General features: G+C 43.0%; 1 protein-coding gene and 1 non-coding gene across 2 annotated transcripts in view; both read right to left on the minus strand.

Annotated features, from left to right (window-relative positions):
* The window catches only part of FRY (FRY microtubule binding protein), a 361,507-nt gene that overhangs the window by 296,904 nt on the left and 41,350 nt on the right, over positions 1–23,253 (minus strand). The window lies entirely within an intron of this gene.
* Positions 17,809–17,881, minus strand: TRNAD-AUC (transfer RNA aspartic acid (anticodon AUC)). The gene has a single exon. It is a non-coding gene; the product is annotated as a tRNA-Asp (tRNA).

The raw sequence follows: 23,253 nt of genomic DNA on the forward strand, positions 1-23,253 counted from the left end.
TCACATGAGGCTCAGCCTGCCTAGAGTACCAGCCTTCACTTGTCCAACACTTAATGAGCATAAGAATGGACCTGGCATAAATTTCAGCTCACGATCTGGCTTCCCGTGACTTTAGCTGCCCCCTGGCTGTGACACGATCTGGGTTGTTCATCCCTATAGCCTTGGGCCTCCCCGCCTCACCAAGTCTTCATCCAAATTCCACTCTCTCCAAAAATCCGGCACAGTTTGGCTCAAGATCTGAATTCTGTATCACTCTGGCTATTGACCTTCTAAGCTTCGGCAAAGGTTAAAGAGTTAGACACCAACCTGGCATTTAGCTCCAAGCCAGTGCTACCCTGGGAACTCCCAAAGACTGGGAACCTTCGACCTACCACGAACGTCATAGGGGGCTGAGCAACTGCACAGGTAGCTGTAAGGCTCTACGTCACATCCTCGTAACTACTGGGAGACGGGGTGTCTTTTCACACCAATTAAATTTCTTCTGTGTGTTTTTGTTCATTTTCTTTGCCCAGTTTTATGTTAGGCTATCTTCCTATAACTTATTGATTTATATTTTTAAAATACATTCTGGATACTAATTTTTAGTAACTTACAGCCAATGCCAATACCTCCTTCCATTACGTAGCTTATTATTTTGTTTATAGTATTTTCTGTTAAACAGACAACTTGAATTTTAATATAGTCAGATTTATCAATTATGATTGCATTTTCTGTATCCTGTCTGTGAAATTCTTCCGTAATATGATATTTTGAAGGTATTTTTCTTATGTGTTGGTTAACATTTAGGTCTTTAATCCACCTAGAATTTATTTTTGTATGAATGTGTAATGAGTTAAATGTCAATCATTTCTCCTACTTGATCTACGACTGAATATCAATCATTTCCCTCGCCTGATGAGCCGTGCCAATATTGAGGACATACATCACGTTTCTATATGGGCATGGGTTTGTTTCTGGGGTCTCTACTTCAGTCTGTTTCTATCCTTGCGTCAGCGCTCCTTTGACTAAATCAGGATGGGTTTCAAGTAAGTTTTAGCATCTGATAGGGTAAGTTTCTCCAGATGGTCTTCAAACATTTTGCTTTTTGTGCTTCTCATATGAATTTTAGAATTGGCTTATAAAATTCCATACACCCACACAAAACCTCCTGAGAGTCTGATCTAAATTTTATTGTTTTAAAGTCAATTTGGTAAAAATCAATTTTGATATTGAATTTTACCATCTAGGAATATGTGGTCTCTCTCCTTTGCTTTGCACCTTATTTTATGTTCTTCAGTAATGTTTTGTAATTTTCTCCATGAGGACCTGAATATCTTTTAGATTTATTCTTGCCTTTTAGCTTTTTCTATTATTGTGAATGAGGACCACCGTCATACCCCCCAAACCCTCCCTCCTCCTCACCATTACTTAACAACGTTTGTTGTTGCTGTTGCCAGAAGGCTTTAGATGTCTGCAGGTTGACCTTGCCCGTGTCTGCCTATATGGACTCACAGCTCACCGGAGGCTTAGCCACAGGCTGCAGGTTAACACTGTTTTCCATTGTCAGCTACTTTAGGGAAGTGCAGAAATGGGGTGTCCTCTGAGATCTGCCTGATGGGCCCTTCAGGCCAAACCTTGTGTTACTGGCTTTGGAGCCATGGCTCTCCTCCAGTGAGGCTGGGGAGGTGGGGCTCACAGAAGGGAAGGGCATCGATCATTTTTAGGGGTCCCACTGCACCCAGATTTCCTATTAGCCTCATTTTCAGAGGCTTAAAGAGATTAAGTATCTTTCCCAAGTTGGTAAGCGGTGCTCACGCAAACCCAAGCCTCTCGACCCCAAAGCCAAAGCTCTTACTCTTTACTACACATCTCCTTACAAATACAGCCTCCCTGGAGGAAGCCCAGCGCAGGCCTCAACCATGTGTCTGTCACAGGACTTCAACACCCAGGCCCCACGGCAGCCCCCACGTCCATCCGGAAGCCCAGGCTAGAAGCCGGGGCGTTGCAGAGCTCACGGCCCACGGTCAGTCAGGAGGGCCGTCCCGGGGCTCGGCCCCTGGGAGCTCTTAGATCCACTCCCTTCTCTGTATCCCAGCATCACTCACCCCCACCCCAGTACTGCAGACAGCAGCCTCATGTCCCCCACCTCCACCTCCCCAGGCTCTCATCTCACAGCTGGGCCACATTCCTGTTCCAAAATCCTGATCACATCTCTGCTGTGCTTAAAAGCCTCCAGTGCCTCCCTAGTAATTAGCATAAACCCCACCTCCGTTCCTGACGGGACCTTCGAGCCCATGGAATCTGGTTCCTGCCTTATCCTCTATTTCCTACCACGCCTGCTGTGCCCACTGCCTTCCAGCCGCGGGTGCTTTGCTCTCCGGGCCACGCTCCTCCCGACCTTAGCGCCTGGGCCCCCGCGCGCTCTCTGCCCGGGATGCTCCCCCGCCAGGTCCCTGCAAGGCTGAGTCCTTCCATCACGTTTAACTCAACTGTCACTTCTTCCGAGTCCTTCTCTGACCACGTCACCTAAAGAAAGAGCCCAGACCCACCTGCCCCTCCAAGTTGCTCCCCCTGCACGTCTGCTTTATTGCTTCATTGAATTTACCACCATCTGTGTGAGACTTTTTGCCCAGAAAAAAAATCTACCCGACACATTGCTTTGGTCGCTCTTTCCTGCATTTCTTTACCCCAGAGCCTCATGGGATGTTTGGCTGTGGAGGAAATGAGGTTTTTGTTGTTTTTTTTAAAACTGTGGTGTAATATATATAATATAAAATTTACCATTTTAACTATTGAACATGTATGATTCTGTGGCATTAAGTACACTCATGATGTTGTGCGACCATCACGGCTATCCACTTCCAGAACTTTTTCATCTTCTCAAACAGGAATACTGTACTCATTAAACAGAAAATCCTCACCCGCCCCTAACCCCAGTCTCCGGTCCCCTGGTAACCTCTCTTCTCTCCACCTCTGTGAACCTGACTACTCTAGGCGCCTCATGCAAGTGGAATCATACAGTACTTGTCCTTTTGTGTCCGGCTTATTTTACTTAGCATGTCTTCACGGTTCATCCACATCGTAGCAAGAATCCGAATTTCATCCCTTTTTAGGGCTGAATGATATTCCATGGTATATATACACCACCTTTGGTTTATCCATGGACTGTTAGGTTGTTTCCACATTTCAGCCATTGTGAATCATGCTGCTATGGTATTAATTTTTTTTTAATGTTTACTGTCTGTCTCTCCTCACCCGAATGTAAGCTCAAAAAAAAAAAAAAATAGAGACTGTTGAAACAGAATAGTGCCTGGCTCCTGGTAAGAATCAGCCGAGTGTAATACTATAAATGAAACTGTCAGACTAGACAAATATAAACAATGAATGAATCCTCCTGTCACGGGGCAGCACCAGTTCTCAGCTGGAAGACGGCAAGAGGGAACCGTCTGATCTTCCTGCCTCTTGTCTCACTACTTTTCAACCCATTCCTCCTACTTCTGCCAGGGTGATGGCTTTAAAACATGTATCCGGTTATACTTCTCTTCTTAAACACCATCAGTGGCTCCCCATTATTCTTATAATAAGCCCAAGCTCCCTACCAAGGCTTCCCAGGTACCAGGTGGGAAGTGAAGGCTCACCGATTTCAGTGAAGCTCTGGCTCCAGCTCCAGCCAAGTGGGCTCGTTCAGTCCCCTGAATGTGGCATTGGTGCCTCACGGGCTTTTGTAGACTGTGTTCCTTCACCTTAGACAACTCCTGCCCTCTTTAATCAGCTCCTATCTGCCCTTTAGATGTGTCTGGACCTAACCTGCAGAAGCCGTTCCCAACACTCTACGCCTGGGTTCAGTCGTTCCTACTGTGTTTGTAGGAACTGCCTGCTTAGTTGTCTTTGGTCACTTAGACTGTCAGCTCCATGAGAGCAGAAACTACGTCAATCTGTTCACCGCTGACCGCAGGGCCTAGCACGGCGCCCGCACTCAGTGAGGGCGCAGGAACTACTGAGTGAACAAATGAATGGACTTCTCAGCCCTACTGTGTTGAAACAGAATCGGTAATATTATACTTAACAGATTAGAAAACACCAACCTAACAGTGTCTAGGTGTCCATACCCAGCCTTTTGACAAATGTGGCCCATCTGAGGTCTGTGAAGAACATTTTTTTAACCTAATTACCTGGATCTCATACATGACAGGCCAAATAGAGCCTCACCACCTGTCCATCAGAGCACTATGAAACTCACTGCCACCAGAGGTCACCCAGGTAGGTGGGGATCAATTAGTAATTATTACTGAAGTGTCATGTAATTACTTGATTCTAAGCTGCTCAAGTTTAATTCCATTGTCATTATATCATGAAACTGAGGGAACTACAAAAAACAGTTCAAAGGAAAGAAATAGGTATGAAAAAAATCTGGGGCAGATTCTTTCCCTAGGGCAGCTAAGAACTTGGGAGTGATGGGCCACTGTATCAACACATCAGTATGAAATAATCTGGGCTGAGCAGAGCTGTCTGATTATAACTTAATCACTGGTGTTACGTGGTGTTAAGAAAGGATCTGTCAGCAGACATCAAAAGGGTTCAGAGGCAAAAAGGTCAATGCGTCCGCATCACCCAGAGGAGAGAGCACTAAAAATGAGGCCCCGAGTCACCTGGCCACCCACACAGGCACACACATTTATGTCCCCGTGGCAGATGGATGACAGAATAAAGAAAGAAAGGGGAAAAGAAAGGCCACTGCAGTAGTTTTACTTCAGCTCATTTTATGGTGATCTGTCCTGTGGCTTTGGGATCACACCAGAGATCCCCCTAAACATATGGAGCACAGATTTAATTTCTTTATACTAGCACTTAATAGATGAGTCTGTGGACGTTCACAGAGATTTAACATGTTTATCATCTCAACCTGTCATGCTCATCACTTAATGATGTTGACCACCTGGCTCAAGATGATGAAAAATTAAACCAGGACAGATTGGTTAGATAAACTGCGGTGTATCTAAACATTGGAAATCTATTCAGGTCCTCAGAATGACGCTGCAGATCAGTGACTGAGACTGGGGCATTTAGACATTTGCCAAAATACAAATTCCAGGGCCTTAACTCTGGAGATTCTGAATCTGCAGACCCAAGTTAGGGTCTAGGAATATGAATTTTAGCAAGCACTCTCTAGGAAGATTTGCATGCAGTGAGCTTGTTGGCAGGAATCATATGAAGATCAATACTTATTTTCATGGAAAAGCGGAGATTATTAAATGAAAAAAACAGGCTATAAAACAGTGCACATTATAAAGTAGTGTGTATTATAATATTATCTGATTTTAAAATACCTAGATAGGTAGGTAGATAGATAAATAGAAAGACAGATTAATATAGACACGTATAGGAAAAAGTCTGGAAGGACAGATACTTTAAGATATTAACAGTAAACTGTGAGAAAATGCTATTTTTCAAGAAATATTTTTGCTCTATGTATTTTCTAATTTTCCACAGTGCATTTATAATGCCTTTACACTAATAAAATATTTTTAAATTATAAAAGAAATATTTACCAAGCTCCAATGTGCACAGTGTATTAGGACAACAAAGATGAAATAGGGGCATAATTCTACCCTCAGTCGCTGGAGGGAGAGGACCCATTCCCAGGCACATCGGGATACCCGGATGGGGTGCTGGGGGAACCCTGAGGATGGAGCACCCCCTCCTGAGGAGCCTGGCTGTGCTCGCAGCAGCACACACCGATCTGGCTGCGACAGTCATGAAAGGCCAGGAGAAATATCAGGAACACTGGGGATGGAGAATGAATTGCCATCTTATAGACAGTTGGGATTTGTTTTTTTCTGGTCACAGAGGCACCACAACAATAAACAAAACAAACTCTAAAACAAAACGCAAACAAAAAACAACCACCAAAACATTCCAACCCACAACGTGAAAAACAAAGCAATAACAGAAAACCAATGACATTTAGCACTTTGGATTGGGACCTCTCTTTGGAGGGATGAAGAGATACCAGGATGTGTTGCTGCACACGAATTGCTGCCCGCTCTCCCTTCCAGCTGGGCCAGAGTCACCTGGTCCCTGCCTAACCAAGTCCTACCCGTCCTTCAAGCCCAGCTAGCTCTTCCCCTTGTAGAGTCTCCCCAGTCCTCTGGTCCTGTAGTATCTCCATCCTTTGAACACACAGTATTTTATCTGATGCACATTTGTGAAATCTTGTATGTCCGGCGTGTAGTATTTACCTCTTGGATTATTTAAGTTGTCATGTGACAACTTCTTCAAGAGAAAATACTCTGTTTCTTTAAGAAGACTGCCCGGTCTTGAGGGCAGGATGGTTTAAAAGGCAATTGTAGGCACACAGACACATAAACATTAGGCACTAAATTTATACTTTTAAAATAAGTTACGTTGAACAAAAATACTTTATTTAGAATGTCAAAATAGCTTAACATTGAAAAATAAAAACTTCTGGTTAAACTAAATTGGTTGTTTAGGAATAAATACCAGTGTGATTTTCTAACTACTCATAATTTTTAGCACTGATATTTTATCCTGAGGCAGTCATATGTTTTATTTTAAATTCAATAGTAGGCATATACTGATCGAATGACCACATTCTATGATTCTAAAAGCAGGTTGGGAAACAATTCATTTCTTTAATATGTAGCAGATTAGAATTACAAAACATTTTAACACACTTGGCTATCTCTTGGGAGAGGACAGATTCACATTCTTGGAAGAATAAGAATGTGCTTTCCATAAAAAAAACAAAACAAAACTGTCTACGAAGAGGTTGTTAAAGATTCCTTTCTTAATTTCAGCGTGGGAAGAAAAGACCTGCTTCTGAGAAAACGCTAATAAATAACAACAAATGTTTGACTCACATCATAAATCTGTGTGGTGTAAATGGTGTAAATGTGTTCAAGGCAAGTTAGTGCACTATTTTAAAGGCTTTATTTTATTTTTTTAACAGCGGAGCGAAGGGAAAAGCAGGGGCACGTTACAACGTTACTCTAGCGCCCTCTGGCGTTTTATTCACAGCACACGTTTTTTGAGTTCATTATTTGCTGTTTCCATGAGCTATTTGCAAGAAGCTCTCTGGGAAGCCACTAACGTGTCTGGAGGGGAATGTCTCATCAAAAAAAACCCAAATCCCCGGATGTTACAAACCGACAGCGTGCTAACTATTCCCGTACACACTGTTTACCTCTCGCTGGGGAGTCAGAGCCGGCATTATGCTCATTATTAGAGTCTCACAGGTGAGTGGAGTCAGTAAACGTTAGGGCTCCAGGAGGAAATCTTTGTAATCCTATTTAATGCTTGTTTTATGGAAAATTTCGACGGGGAGCCATAGGTGACCTGGTGAGAGTCAAATGTTTGGTGGATACCTGCCATGCTAAACCTGCTTTGTTTAAAAAAAGAAGGTGAGTAAATGAGATGAGTGAAGATTTACTGCCAAAAGCAATGCTAGCCCCTCCCCACCTTTTTTGTGGGTTAGAAATGCAAATATGTTCCTCTAATACATACAGATTTTAGAACTGACTTCAGATTTGGGAGTCAACCTAATGTGAAATATTAAAAATAAATAAACTGCCACTCAATAAAGAAAACTAAGGATCAAAGTATATAAATTATAACTAGGCACAAACAAATACACAAACAAATCAGTCTACTCTAATATAATGAGTAGAAATCTCTGAAGGAAATGTACCCAAATGCTAATAGGGTTTGTATTAAAGTAGTAGAATTATGTTACCTTTTTTTCCTTCTAATAATATCCTTTCTTCTTTTCTTTTTCTTTTGGTCATGATAGGAAATTACATTTACCATGGGGGGAAAAATCTCACTTCAATAAATATTCTGAAAGGAGAATGAGCTTGCTCAGGTCCTTCTGAAAATCTATGTAAAGAAAGTTCGGGAAAGAGGAACTTTTTGTCTTGTTTCCAAATTGTCCCAGTTGGTAACTATAAATCAAACTTTTGCTTACACTAACTTCACCTACTGCCTTTTCACTCTCTCTTCATCATCTACCCTAAATCCAAGTGCTAGGAGTAGCTGTCCTCATTTCTGGCTATTGCTGGCCTGTCTATTTCATTGTCACAGCTGAGTAATTGACAGTTTATGCAATCCAGTTCATCTGCTTAGCAACAGGAAGGGTGGGGCTCAAAACAGAGGAAAATGACACCAGTAGCACTCTGCAATTGTGAAATGAGAAAAGGAATAGGGGACTGGCTACAGGTCTTACAAAACTATTTCCAATAATAAGTAAGACTATTTTCAATACTAAATCCCAGGATAAATTAAAGGATAAATCAAACAAGAGTTCTATACTTTTCTCATGCAAAACTCTATAATTACAGACCGACGAGTGCCACGTGATTAGAACACCATAAATAGTGCTTCCGAGGCAAATAAATAGAAAGTTCCTTACTCCCGGATCTTTAAATGGGTCAACGTGCTTGGACTCACATCTCCTGCTTAGCTGAGAGTCAGGCAGACTCGGGTTCACATGGGTGCTTGAGCCCCTCCACAGGTGAGAACCTGTGATCTGGCTAATTCTGACCAAGAACGTCCCAGTACCAAGCCTGCTGTACTTTTTATTTCATTTCGTAGCAGGAAAAAGGAGGAAAGACTGAGGAAAGAACTGGGGCCTCCACGAGAGTACTTCTTAGCACTACAGACTTTGTGCCAGCCACTTGAAGTTTACGGCCGTAATCTCATTAGACAAATGAGAATCCAGACATCATTGGTTGTAAGGATCCTGTCTCCCAGCGCACGACCTCCTTCTGTGCATCTAACCAGAAATCTGTTAGACGTACAGCGCCATCCTGTTTCTTCTTTACGGCTGCCTTGGTCACAAACACAGAAGAGGTTTCAATGAACTGAATCAGCCAAGTAAGAGGAAGTTTGATTTTTTTTTTTTTTTTTGATTACTCCTTAGGAATCTAGCTAGATCCGCCAAGACCTCACTATGAAATAAAACAGAAAATGTCATCAATTTCCCCCTTAACAGATTTCCCTGTTGCTTGAATTCATTCATGTATTTGTTCAAAATACGTCTCTTGAGCACCTACTACATGCACTGTTCCAAGCACCCAGCTTTTATGGCAAATAAGATCTTCAAGGCTCCTGCCCTCAGAGCTCTCATAGGTATAGATGTATACGCCCACTCGAGGGCCAAAAAGTAAAACTTAATAAATAGAGAAGCAAGATGATGTCAGCTAGTAACAAATACACAGCAGAAAATTCAAGCGGAGTGACGTGACAGAGGGCGACGAGTGTAAGGGTGTCGTGGGAGGCATCTCCGAGGAGGGGAGTTAGGCTGAGATGTGAACGTTAAAAAGGATCCAACCACTCCGAGATGAGAGGTAAGAGCTTTGAGACCAGAAAGACTATAGAAAAAGCTCTGTGGTAGGAACTACCCGATGTGTCAGAGAACAAGAAGCGAACAGTAGAGTTGGGGTGTGAAAAAAGGAAGAGTGATATAAAACAATGCTGGAGCCCGAGGCAGGGCCCCTCAGGGTCCCTCAGGGTCCAGGGTCCAGAGGGTGCGGGGGGCTTGGTAAACCAGGGCAGGGTCTGGATGCTGCGGCAGCGGGGATGGGGTGCCACTGGGAAGCGGGGTGTGATATAGTTTCTAAAAGGTGACCGTGGCTGCTGTGCAGAGGAGAGACTGCAGCGACTGAGGAACGGAATCGGGGAGATGACGTGGCAGCTGGTGCAACAGGCGAGGGTCGGAAACGATGGTGATTTGGACTGGGAGGTGGGTAGTGGAAACGGAAAGGAGGAGATGGCCTGGGAGCTGTTTTGGAGGCAGGGCTGACAGGACAGACTGCGAAGGGTGAAGGTAAGAAAATAATCAAGGATGAGCGCTGGACTTTTTGCCTTGATGTTGGCTGACGGTGTTATCTATTGAAATGCATAAAGTGGGGGAGGAACAGGTATGGGATAGAAAATCAACTTCCGTCTTGGCCTTGCTAAGTATGAAATGCCTCCGAGACCTCCAAGTGAAGGTGAGACAGGACGGAAGGGGCAGGGCACAGCCACTCAAGGAAGGCTACAGCAGTTAACGTCAAAACGGTGAAAGATTCAACCCCCACCCCCTAGGCCTTGAGGCTCAAGACGGTGGGAGATTTAACTTCTAGTAGATCTTCATTACACGCTCATTGTAATATATTAACATGGTGAATAACACGCCCACAGGCACCAGGGCAGTCCCCAGGCTAGCCACAAAAGGTCGAAGGGTGGGAAATGGCCAACTTCCTGGGAATCCCAGCCCCTTCTCCAGGCTACTTAGACTGGTCCTTCCACTTAGCATATGAAGCCACCAAGCCCATAAAAACCAGCAACAGGGTGCCTCTCGGCCACCCCTCTCTCTCCCTCTTCTGAGACAGCCCACGTTCTGTCTATGGAATGTGTACCTACTTTTAATCTGAGCACCCACACCCACACCCACACCTCGTGGCCTTTCCCTTGCCTTTCAACGTATCTCATGAATAAATCTACCTTCACTCAACTGTGGCTCGCTCTTGAATTCTTTCCTGCGTGAAGCCAAGGACCCACACTTGGCGGGGCACGTCCCAGGGGCTCAACCAAAGCCTGGCACATGGCCCTTCTCACGCCCCACATCCATTTTCCTGCCTTAAAGGCATTTAGAATATCTGTTTGGACCAGAGACTTGGGGTACTATCAGCAGACGGGATTGGAGGAGATGACCTCACATAATGAAAAGAAGGAGGCTGGGGACCCAGGGTCTTGGGACACTCAGCATCAGTGGTTGGGCAAGGGAGGAGGAACCGGCAAAGAAGATGGAAAAGGAGCAGCCAGTGACGTATGAGGAAATTGGGAGAGGGTGCTGTTCCAGAGGACAGGGGGAGAACGTGGGTAGGTCAACACGTCAGCTGCCACCAGGTGTCTTAGCAAGACATGAAGACAAAGATGACCAGGGAACCTCGCAGCATCGCTAGACTGAATGCAGGAGGGTGTCTGCACAAAAACAGAACACCTGAAATTATACTCAAACACTGAATATCTTACAGTAATTTGTAAACATACCTCTTTCCTAAGTTATGTGAAGCATCTTTTCACTACTTATAGCTCGTATCTTTTCTTATTTCTATAACCAAGCCACGTAAATATGTACTTAAATATACACATTGTAACATTTTCATCAAAAACAGGCTTTATCAATATTTACTGCCTTTCTCTTCCTCTCCTGCTTTATTTTGCTCTATTCAAAATCAAGAGTATTCAATGCAGAAAAGGAGGTAAAATTAAAATCAATCAATGGCTGCCCTTAAGTAGAAACCTTTTTTTTTTTTTTTTCTGAAAAGAAATTTGAAGCCACTGGCTAAAATAATGTTTCTGGTGATTATTTCTGGGTTTCCATGATTCAAATGGTGCGTTCTCCCCATTTTACTACAGAACAACAGGGTCAACTTTGTGGAGACTTGCAAGCGAATCTTAGTGATGGAAAAGGGACTTGTGTGTCCCACCCAAGAATTCTTGTTCTAGTTTTATTCAGACAATTGTCTTTACGTGTTGGACAATCTCCACATTCAGAGCCGGGGAGATTTCCTTTTGTGGAGGCACTGAATTGAGTGGCTGGTGGTAGCTCCCTTCTGTCTTCTGAACACAGGAAGAGATGCGGGCTACTCAGCGCCCTCTCCTCTGACGTAGCCCAGTCATGAGTTGTTATTGTTTTGGTGATGATTTAAACCCCCCCACTGCAGCTACACTCCCAACGGCCTGACCTAGCACTTGTTAAAACAGCTATTCACAAGTTTTCAGTGGTGAGAGAGGAGAACAAAATTCCCATTTACCTTCATTGACCTCCACGCAGCACTACCTCAAATTTGGGCAGGAACATAAGAAAGAGGTAAAAATTCAGTGTGAAATGGACAAATAAAAGTTAGCTAACAGGCCTGTTCTTAGAGGAAATAACAGAAAAGAGCGACACCTGGCTAGGACATTAATCAGAGCAATGTTTTCCTTTATGGCTCTAGATGGAGAGCCACTAAAAATAATCACACTCCTTTTGAAAGCTTAATTTAAAAACAGCCTTTACTTTTAATAATGCTTTCAAGTCACATCACTGGGTGAGTACATACGGACAGAGTAAAATCCAGTGTGGCCTGCATTCCCTCAACTGGCATTCTCTAGTCCCAGAAATCCCATGTGATGGAAGCTCATAACAAGGGTCTTGAGGTGATACAAGATCCCAACAGCAAAAATAATAATACCTCACATTTACATGATGCTTTACAATTAACAAAGTATCTTCAGACAGCTGTTTTGTTGGATGCTGAAATCCGCTCTGAGGCAGCTGGCTGTCACTCTCATCCCACAGAGCAGAAAACTGAGGCTCAGAGAGGCTGAATGACACGCCTGGGGTCACACAATCATTAGGAGAGGACTTTCTGACTCTGTTGTTTTTTGTTTGTTTGTTTGTTTGTTTTCTCCCACCATGGCTTAGCTCTGCAGCATCAAGAAGACAAATTCTGCAACAAGTTTCATATAGGTTTATTTTATTTAATCCTACTTGTTCGAAAAAGCAGCACTTGGGGGTTTGAAGATTTGAGACAGAGCTCTCTGCTAGTTAACTGTGTGATCTGGAGAACATCACCTCTCTGCGCTACAGTTTTCCCAGCTGCAAAATGAAGGGCTTGGATTAAAGACTCTTACAGCTCCCCAAATTCTGAAACTGTATTACCCAGAACACCTGACTGTCCAGAACATTCTACTCGCCTGCTCGGCTGGTTCTACATATTACATAGTTCTCTGTGTGCTTTGGGGCACAGCAATTTCGGCCACACTGCATAATGCAGCCCTAGTTCAGCTTTAAAGTGAATGCTTGTTAAATTATTTATTTGAATGCTCTTGGGAAATTATAGTCATCATTGAGTTGATCTTGTTGTTTCCCACTAGACTATCAGTTTCTGAAAGACATTATTTTCACCATAATTCCCTGTTCAGTTATCAACTAAGTACCTAATGTATACATAGGAACCAAAAGATGATTATGAAAACATCATTCAAATCTGGTTCATGAAAAGTTTACAATGAATAAGATATAAATGTCCAACCAAAGTGAAACAACTAAAAATCAATGAAAAGCTGAGTTGGGGTAACAGACTGCAAGGATTATATAGGCTTTTAGTTAAGGCACAAATTAATGAGCAAGTGTTTGCTCTATTCGTGCTTAGCAGTTTGATGGGAAAAATGGAAAACTGAAAGGACTCTCCCTGGCTGCCTCTTTTTCCTGATTATGAGAGTTTGTGAATTTGTGGTTTTCCAACTTTTTCATGTGTGTAAGTTTCTAAAATAATATACGGAATTTCTTAAGGGCAAGGGTAATTTGTGTGTGTGTGTGTGTGTGTGTGTGTGTGTAATAAATTGAAAGCAATGGGTCTGATTTTTCTACATAACTTATGGAAAAATCATTCTCCTGAATTTAGAATTTTCATTGGAAATGAAATTTCTTCTTAAAAGAACTGAGAAGAGGATTTTTGAGTGTAGAAAGGTGCATTCAGACAGAAAAAGCCTGAAGACAGGGAGGGGAAATGGTTGGGGTGAGATTTAGGGAAGAGATACATTAGTTTAATGTGTTTTCTCTCTGCTTGTGGTTGTAATCAATCAAATCAACATTTCTGGAAGACCAACCATGGTCAGACACTGGAGTGGGGCAAGTGGGGTGTGACAGGGATGAAATGCCATAGGCTAAGAATGGCAGGCCCTCCACGCCCAGTTCCCACCAGGATGATGCTGGGGTCCGCCCAGGACTACCCAGGCCCCTCCGTGATCAGAGCTGTAAGGTGGAGCCAAGCTTTCTTTGCGGGCAGCTGACTTGCCCGAAACAGGTTCTAAAACAATGACTGGGGCTTTATTTGCACCATATAGTACCAAACTTCTGACAGACTCCTCAGTACTGCCCATTGTAGGATATAAATGCTATCTCCTTATGCCACTGCAAGAAACCAATTTTCCCAATATGTAAATAACAGTAAATATATATAGCTCAGTTACTTAACACGACATGCTTATAAGCAAAGCCTTTAAAAGCCACTTTGGATTTTAAGGCCTCCTTGTACAACAAAAATGGGGAAAATGTCAAGAGAGGAGCAATGATGAAATAAAGTGATAATCTGTAGAAATCAAACTTCTTAAGAAATAGGCACAATAATAATTAGAATATCAGTCAGAACTGTTTTGAGTCCGGATCTAGTTTAAAGTTAAATAGGATTAGAAGCCTATGGTGTTTGGAGTGGAAGTTGCGGGTGGAGCTTATGGAATCAAAGGGAAAGATGACCAAACACCCAGGCTTTGGGAGGAGAGGGTCCAGGGGCTCAGTCACTGGAACTAGCCACTCAGGTGCTGCATGTGAGTTCAGTGTCTCCAGTGTAGATGGCTTTGTCACGGGGACGAGAATCCCCACTCTGGGGACACAAGCCAATGGAGAGAAAACCTCTCTCCTTCCCCAGCTTAAGTCTGCAAATTCCCCAAGGAAGGACTCGGCCTGGTCTGGCTTGAGTTGGGAGGAGTGTAACGTGACTGGTTAGTTGGGAAATCCCTCCCTCCCACCAGAGGCAAATGGCCTGGTGAGGACTTTGGGAAGAATGGTGGGTGACAATGTGGGAAGACAGCACAGGAAATAACCACTACAGCTCACTTATGGGGATACGAGGGCCCAGGGGCTTGACATGTAGTATCCTGATTGATGATTCCAACTACCAGGTAACGCAGCCGTTACCAATCCCATTTCATAGACTGAAGAAGTGTTAACTGGCTTTCCCAGGGTCATAAAACTAGACAAAAGGACAAGAGAGATTTGGACCTGAAATGGACTTGATTCTAGAACCCACCTAAGTTCTTCCCACTAAGTCATGCTGCCTTTAAAAGAAAAAAAAAAGGCTGTTATGTACCCTTCATCTAGATTTTAAGAGTTAAATCCGTGGCGTATATATATATATATGTATTTTTTTCTACTCTCATATTCTGAACCCATGCAGACATTACTAACTGATCACAGACCCAGAATGCTTGACACAGCACTTCAGTCTCATCAAATGGGTTGAGACCTGTCTGTAGTAAGTACAATTCAAACACAGTCTGGAGATCTTTGTGGTTCTGAGCAGACTTGCCTTCTTTAACTACTAGCCAAGTTCCAGTCATCTTCCTGCGATTTTTTAGCCTTATATCACTTGATGACTGAGGCAGAAACAAAGGAAATATCAACGCTTTTTACCAGAATGTGCAAAACTAGGGGCAACAGCAATACTTTATGCTGAAAAAGCATACAGCTCCAGGCCTTTGATTCTGCTTGCTGGTGCTTAGAATTTAACTAATGTGCCTGATGAAAAAGCAATTATGGGATTTTAAAGAGACAGTGTAAAAATTAGTCTAATAAATTACTTCAAGGGTGAAGTTTTGCTTGGTTTCTCTTACCCATTGAACTGAAAGGAGTTATTCATTAGAGGAAGTAAGAGACTAACATATGGCTAAGGTAGAAAGGCAAGAACAAAATAAAGAAGAAGAAAGGAGGGGTGAGAATAATGTTCTGTAAGAAAGGCATCCTTTCAAGCTTTAATGGGATAGAGGAAGTGAGAAAAGTAGAGAAGGGCTGGCAATTATATTTGAGTGCAGAGTATGGAGGACAAAAAAAAAACAAAAAACAAAAAAACAGCCTAAGGCTACTAAACCAACCCAGAATGTTAAGGCTTTAAAGTACCACTGGAACCAAGATTTGCAATATTCTCCTTATATGGATTCAGGTCTAACGGATATGTTTATTTAATAATAAATAGCGGTTCTGGCCCCGTATGACCAGGGTTTTAAAATAAATCAGGAAAAACTGAGGAAATGGACAAAAATTGATGTAATAAAATCTGCCTACTTCTTCTTTTTGTCCCTTGTGCTTGATTTTTATGGAAACCTGTTCTTCTGCCAGAGTCAGGTTTCTGTTTGATACAGGTCAGTTTTTATATTCTCCCCAGGTTGTAATGTAGAATGCAATAGATAGATGAGAAGTAAATATTGAAATTATAATTTCTGCAAGTCAAACGCAATTCTTATTTTTCTGAAAAGTCCTTGTAATACTATGCTGTCAACACTATCTAGGTTAATAAACATCTGTTCAACATTATAACTGTATCACGAGTTACTTCCTAGGAATAATAAAAACAATGTATGTCTTATAGCAGCATGTAAACTTCATTCATTCGGCAAGCACAATTTGTACTAACACTAAAAGTTCAGACGCACAGGGACATACTTCTTGGGGCCCCAACCTCTTTCCTTCCTCTTTTGCTTACACCTGCCTAGGCTTTTGACTTTCCAACTCTCCCTTGTCACCTTCATCACCATTTCCTCACTCATAACTCTAGCTGAAATGCAGCCACACCTCGGGCAATATAATTTTAGAACAGAAGGCCATAATCCCAAGACATTCAGAATCCAGGTATCAAAAGAGAAAGGAAGAGAGAGATGTGATTATGAAAAAGGGGGAGGTGGGGGTCTAAGAAGGACTCTTCTTGCCTCTGAGGATGGAAGAAGGGGCCATGAGCCAAGGAAAGCAGGCAGCCTCGAGAAGGTGGAAGAGGCGAGAAGAGAGATTCTCCCCTGGAGTCTCCAGAAGGGAGTTATACCCTTGGTCTTGGCTCACTGAGAAGCATCCTGGACTTCTGATGTACAGAACTGTATGAAAACAAACTTGGGTTGCTTTAAGCCACTAAGTTTGTGGTTCTTTGTTACAGCATCAGCATCAGAAGGAAACCTCTGAGATGAATACCTTTCTGGCCCACCAATCTGGTGTCAGGTCACCATATATTAAAAATACAACCAAATCTCACCACAATCCACTTGTTATAGAGTTGAATTAAGTATGAGACTCTTCTAAACAAAAACACAAACTCCAAAGTCAGGGTTGTAGAGAACCTTCATTATACTAAGTTACCTTTCTCTAGGCAATGATTTCTTACTCCCTTTGTTAAGGACCTCTAAGGAACTTACTATCACTGTCCATCCAAAATTTATTTCACATCCTTCACTTCACTGCTTTGCTGGTCCAGCCCCTCTATTCGGGCTTGTCACCTCCTGCCTGCCTCCCTGCATTGTTATTCACTGGTCCCTGCACCTGGGACACTTCCCTCCTCATGCCGACTACTCTGCCTCATTCACAGTTTAAGCCAACATGCTGGTCACCTTCAGCCTTTCCTTCTACTTCTGTTTCTTGTGGGAAGTGGAATGACCACGCGTACTGAACAGAGAGGCACTATTACACACTCAGGTAACAGATGAAATTTGAAGAGGCGAGACTGTAAGATGTGTGGCATTGTCCTATCTCTCTAGAAGGCAAGCCAGGACCCAGAACCCCCTTTCCTCTCATCACAGTGTCTTCTGAGTGCCCAAAGTCATTGAGTTTATAATTGGCTGCATCTAAGCCACTTATCTTGGGCTACAAACTCCCTGGGGAAAGGAGAGAGACTTTGTCTTGGATTCATTTCCGTATTGTACCAATGACAGTGCCTTCTGCAATCTTAATATAAATCCCATCATTTTAGTTCCATCATCTATAAACTGGGTGTTATCTTTGTATCTCAATGACAACATATTTTCTTTTTAGAGCAACAGAGGTAGACTGCCTGTCTGCAAATTGTGCTACTTACTCTCTGTGTGAGTTTGGACAAGCTACGTAACCCCTCCCATGCTTTCATTTCTCTATCGATAATAGATATGGCATTTTCTAATTTTTTTGGTGAGGAGATAATTAGGTTTATCTATCTATCTATCTATCTATCTATCTATCTATCTATCTACCTATCTATCTATTTTTAATGGAGGTACTGGGGATTGAACCCAGGACCTCGTGTATGATAAGCATGCACTCTACTACTGAGCTATACCCTCCCCCTCCTCCATGAATACTAACAGGACCTACCTGGGGGGGTTTCTGAGGATTAAATGAATTAACATATGTAAAGCCCTCATAAGTGTCTGCATTATCACTCAAGTTTCTTAAAGATCTTCAGTCCAGAGCATTCAGCATCTCATCTCCGTAGGGAGCAGCAGAAGACAGAGCATGGGCTGCCAGGGTTTAATGGCAAATTTGCCACTCACTAGCTGTGTGGCTTTGGGTGAGTTACTTAACCATGCTGGGCCCATTTTCTGTAAAAGAAGAGGAGCACCTTTAATCTATAGTTCTGAGGATTAAATGGTGTAACTCTGTAAAGAGCTAACAGTAGCGTCTGGCACATGAGTAAATACTCAATAAATATGAATTTTCATTAGGCATCAGCAAACCCCCTTTATGCATCAGGGAGCACATGACACCACACGCGAGTGGTTTTCCAGCGTCCACTGAGAGAGGAGGCCGTGGGCAGCTCAGCTCTCTCCACCGCACACGTGGTTGCGCAGAGGTAGGGATGCGGAGGTCAGTCCAGGGGCCCCGGCCAGGCACACGCACTCCCAGCGGGAGGAGAGCGTGGGCCCCCAGCAGCCTCTAAGGGACCTGCACTGCCTACAATTAAGTGATTCCCAACCTTCCAGCTTCTGCCTTGAGCAGGTGCCCCCCCCCCCACAAGCCCGTGGCTTCACACCCCAGGATAAGAAGCTTCTACAGTGAGTTCTTCCATCTGCCTCGGGACTTGCGCTGCAACCTCCCCTCCGCAGGCAGCTCCCTCAGGCACTGTCAGTACACGGTACTGTCACCCACGAACCCCGGATGACCTCCTCCACAGCAAGAGGGCCACCTGCTCGCCCGGCCCCCACTCCAGGGCAGCTCTCTACCCAGAACTTTCCTCCTGCTGCTTCTTACTAGCCACAAGAGGAAGCCAGAAAAATACGGCTGTATTTCCGAGGAAGTGCTGTGCTAGGCTGCAAGTTCATGTTACTGCTCTGGGCTGGGACTGACACCCAATGTATATGCTAAACCTAAAGCAAAGACACCCTGTAACGGACAGGAAATGAGCTGACTTGAACGGGGTTTGCCTGCAGTTTACAGCAGCACCCAGTGGGTGGCAGGCCCTCAGTTATCCAGGCTAACAGGTCAAATGCTGAAGAATGAGTGATGCAGATGCTCCGGACCACGTATTAAAACATCTACAGAAGGTGAAGGGAGAAACTCCCTCTTTCTAAACATAATACTTGAATACATTTTTATATTTCACATATAAAATGTATTAAACTATATAGAATTCTGTACAGGACCAAACTGACCTTGCATAACCTTCGGCTGCCAACATTTCACCATTTTCTCCACTGATTGATTTCAGTCTAGGTTGTCTGTCTAGCACACTCAGCCTCAGTGCGGTAGCTGAAAAACAGACCCTCAAATGCCCACCCCCTTCCCCCAGGAACCTGTGAGTATGGCCCCTTGCAAGGCAAAATGGACTTTGCAGATGGGATTAAGTTAAAGATCCTAAGATGGGGAGATGATCTGGGTGGGCCCTACGTGTAATCACAAGGGTCCTCCTAAGAGGGAGAAGGAGGACCGGAGTCAGAGTGGGGAGATGGGGACTATGGAAGCAGAGGTCCGAGTGGGCAGGACCATGAGCCTGGAAATGCAGGCAGCCTCGAGAAGCCAGAAACGGCCAGGAAAGGATTTTCTCCTGCAGTCTCCAAAAGGAATGCAGCCCTGCTGACCCATTTTACTTCTGGTCTCCAGAAATATAAGAGAATAGATCTGTGTTGCTTTAAGCCACTAAATCTGTAGCTATTTGTCACAGCAGCCATAGGAAACTCATACACTCAGAGCAGACTGCGCAGGGCATTCTGCACCATCTGTGCAAAGCAAAAGGTAATAAATAACAGATGCCGAAAGAGCAGATGATATTAAGCTGCTCCGAATCATTCGCATCACATACAAAATAAAGAGATGATAGCTGGGTTAAGATTCAAACTCTCCAGTATGAGTCTGTAGGGTATTTAAAAAATTGGGTCCGATCTTAGGATCCAGTGGTTTCAATCCTATCCTTTTTCCGCTTGCTTCATCACATTATTGGTCTTTATTTATATCATTCTCCTTCTATTCACAAGGTCAAAGTTTGTAGTCTAAAATGACCTCTTTTTCCTGTCTGAGCGTCATGCCCAGTCAGGAGGAAGTTCTGCTGTGGTTTTCAGCTCCCAGAAACCCCATGGGGCTACTTAGTTAGGCTGCTATCAAGTCAGCTTTATTCTGAGGGTGGAGTCCTGTTTTGAGGCTGGGAAAGCAGTTCTTCCAGGGCTGTTCAGTGAGCCGGCCAACCACCCTGCCTCCTCCTGGGGGACTGGGGTTCCCTGTTCTCGCCCACAACTGTCACAGTGGCAGAACGAGCCTCTACAGCCGCTGAGCGGGGCTACAGTGAGGACCAGAGGGGTCTCCTCAGTTGACAGCATCATTAAATAAAGAGACTCAGAACTGAGGGGCTCCCGGGCCCCCACTCTCCTCCCAACAACCCTGTCTGCAACTTGTAATGCTAAGAGGCTGGCTGGCTCCTGGTTTTTCTTCCAGGCAAAATGGTAAGAAGGCTTTTTTTTTTTTTTTTTTTTGCAAGCTTGGCACTGAACCCCTTTGAAATCTTTACTCGAGTGAGCACAAAACATTCTCTTGAACATGAAAACCCCTTCCTCCTGCCCATGATTCAAGCACCAAATCTTTGAGAACATTCCTGATGGCGCCAGCTCACATCTCCCACACCCTAAACATCTCTAACATTTGTTTGTCTACTTTTCCTGTCATTTACAGTTCCAACTTGAGACAAGGTCACAGTCAGAGTCTATAGATAGGTCTAGTGTTTCGAACTCAGAACACTTTCCCTGTGGATTAACAACAGCAACAACAACAACCAGCTGGGCGGCCCTAGGGAGCTGGGCAGGCCGCGCGCCGGGCGGCTTCGGGCCTCACTCTGAGCAAGTCCTGTCACCAACACTTACTAGGTGCGTGCAAGACGCTATGCCATGCACAGTGTGAGGACCAATCCCTCCCTTTATTCCCCACAAAAACATTATTTTCATTTTATGGATGGTACATTGGAGCTTTGAGAGGTAAACTGTGCAAAGTTACACAATTTGATGCTCATTTATTCAAAGTACACCATGATTTTGATTGTCCTAAGAATTCTGCCTTTCTGTGTTAAATTTTTTAAAAATTTGTGACAGGATTGCAGCAAATTATTATTTAAGGAAAATAAATTACAAATTACGGTACAAATTCTAAAAAAAAAGAAATAGTCAGCAAGCTGGGATCCAACTCAAACCCAGGCCTGTTTATATCACTACCTTAGATACACTCAGCCCTCTGTATCCAGGCTTTCCACACCCACAGATTCCACCAGCCACTGATCAAAAATATTTGAAGAAAAATTCCACAAAGTCCCCCAGAGATAATCTGGTAACTATTTACATAGCATTTACATTGTATTGGGTATTATGAGTAATCTAGAGATGATTTAAAGTATACAGGAGGGCGTGCTTAGGTTAAAAGCAAATACTATGCTATTCTATATGAGGGACTTGAGCATCTGTGGATTTTGTTATCTACAAGGGATGCGGGGAGGGGATACCAGTCCTGCAACCAGTCCCCATGGATACGGAGAGGCAACTGTATTTGCAGCAAAAACAGCACAATGCTAGGAAGTAATGTTGTTGCAAATGAAGCACAAGTAATACAACTGGAACCAATGAAGTCACGCTGGTTGGTTATGCATTTTGCTGGAGTTCAAGGTAGAACAGTGGCTGCATGTGAGATGCCTCCACAGGAAGGATTTGTCTTCAAATTGTGAAAGGCCGATACCGAGGTTCTCCTCTGTATGCCTGCCTCAAGACAATTAAAATGAGAAGGAGGGCAAAAAATAAAATACACTCTATATGAGTTTTACAAACAAGCCATCAGGAAATTCTAAGTATTTCCAACCACCTCCCACCCCTACCTTAAAGGTGCGTATCATGACTTAATCTCATTTCTGCCAACACATGAATTATTTGACCTTTTGAATAGTTGTAGTAAAATACAGCACGAATGATAAAGGTGAAACTATACATAATACCATGTCACATTAAATGTAATTTCACATGGTAGGAAGCTTCCTTTGTGCAGTTGAAAGCTACATAATTTATAGTGCCAAATGGTTGATTACACACAGTGCTCGTGTTCATTATTTTTAAAATATTGGGTATTAAGACCTTGCTTAGAAATGCAAATTCTTATTCTACTGTTATTTCTGGGAAAATCATATTGAACACACTTCACTTTAATTTTTTCCTACAAATATAATTTGCTGTAACTTGGAGTGCCCTTTGCCCTGAAATTTTGTAGATATAAATACCAATAAAATGTGGCGTCCCTTGACTCTAACATCTTCTGGAGATGAGTTCATTTGCCGCTGACTTTTTTTTCACTGAAGTGTAGTTGATTTACAATGTTGTGTTAATTTTGGGTGTATGACACTTTTCTCTTTTTAGTACTTTTTGATGTCTGTTATAACCATTAACTCCACTGTGATTTTTTAACTTCATATGTCTTTTTCCTCCCTCTTCTGACTCTAATAGATTATGAGCTTGTCAGATTTCTCAAGGATGCATTTTATTCATCTTCTATGCAATTATTCACCAAATATTGATTCTTTTATGTAAAAAGATGATGTTAAATGCTGAGATCAATACCCCTAGCCCTAACACTGTGCTTAGCTTACAACAGATGCTAAAATAAGTTTATTAAACAAACGGATATTTCTTTTTTTTTTTTTAGTGGATATTTCTTAACATAAAAAACTCAACAAAAATTAGAATATTTTTATAGACAAATATTGTCAAAAATAATATCCAGCCACTCATAAGAATAAATAGACATGGAGATGTTAACAATGGGTCAGGCTGTTCATGCTTAAGGGTGGGGCAGGGATATATGGGAAAATCTGTACCTTCTCCTCAATTTTTGCTGTGAACTTAAAACTGCTCTAAAAAATAAAGACTTAATAAAAAAAAAAGTAGAAATATTTCAGAATATTTCACTTAAGACAACCTAAACTCTCCAAGGGTGGAGTGAAATGTTCTGTAGTATCATAACAGGACACTGAAGATGCTTTAGAATACAGTTGCTGTTTAACTACAGTATTATTAACGTCCTTCATTGGATCCTTGATTTACTTAAACCTTAACTTATTTCCTAAAATGTCACTCATTCCAGGACCTGACTCTTCACACTATGAAAGCTCCTTCCTGTCACTCGTCTGCTGTCCCCTGACCTGGGCTGAACCACTTCCTGTGTGCCTGTTTTGTGCAGCAATATTACTGACGGGTAGCCAT

The sequence above is a fragment of the Camelus dromedarius genome, chromosome 13 (genome assembly GCF_036321535.1).
Source record: "Camelus dromedarius isolate mCamDro1 chromosome 13, mCamDro1.pat, whole genome shotgun sequence".
NCBI lineage: Eukaryota > Metazoa > Chordata > Mammalia > Artiodactyla > Camelidae > Camelus > Camelus dromedarius.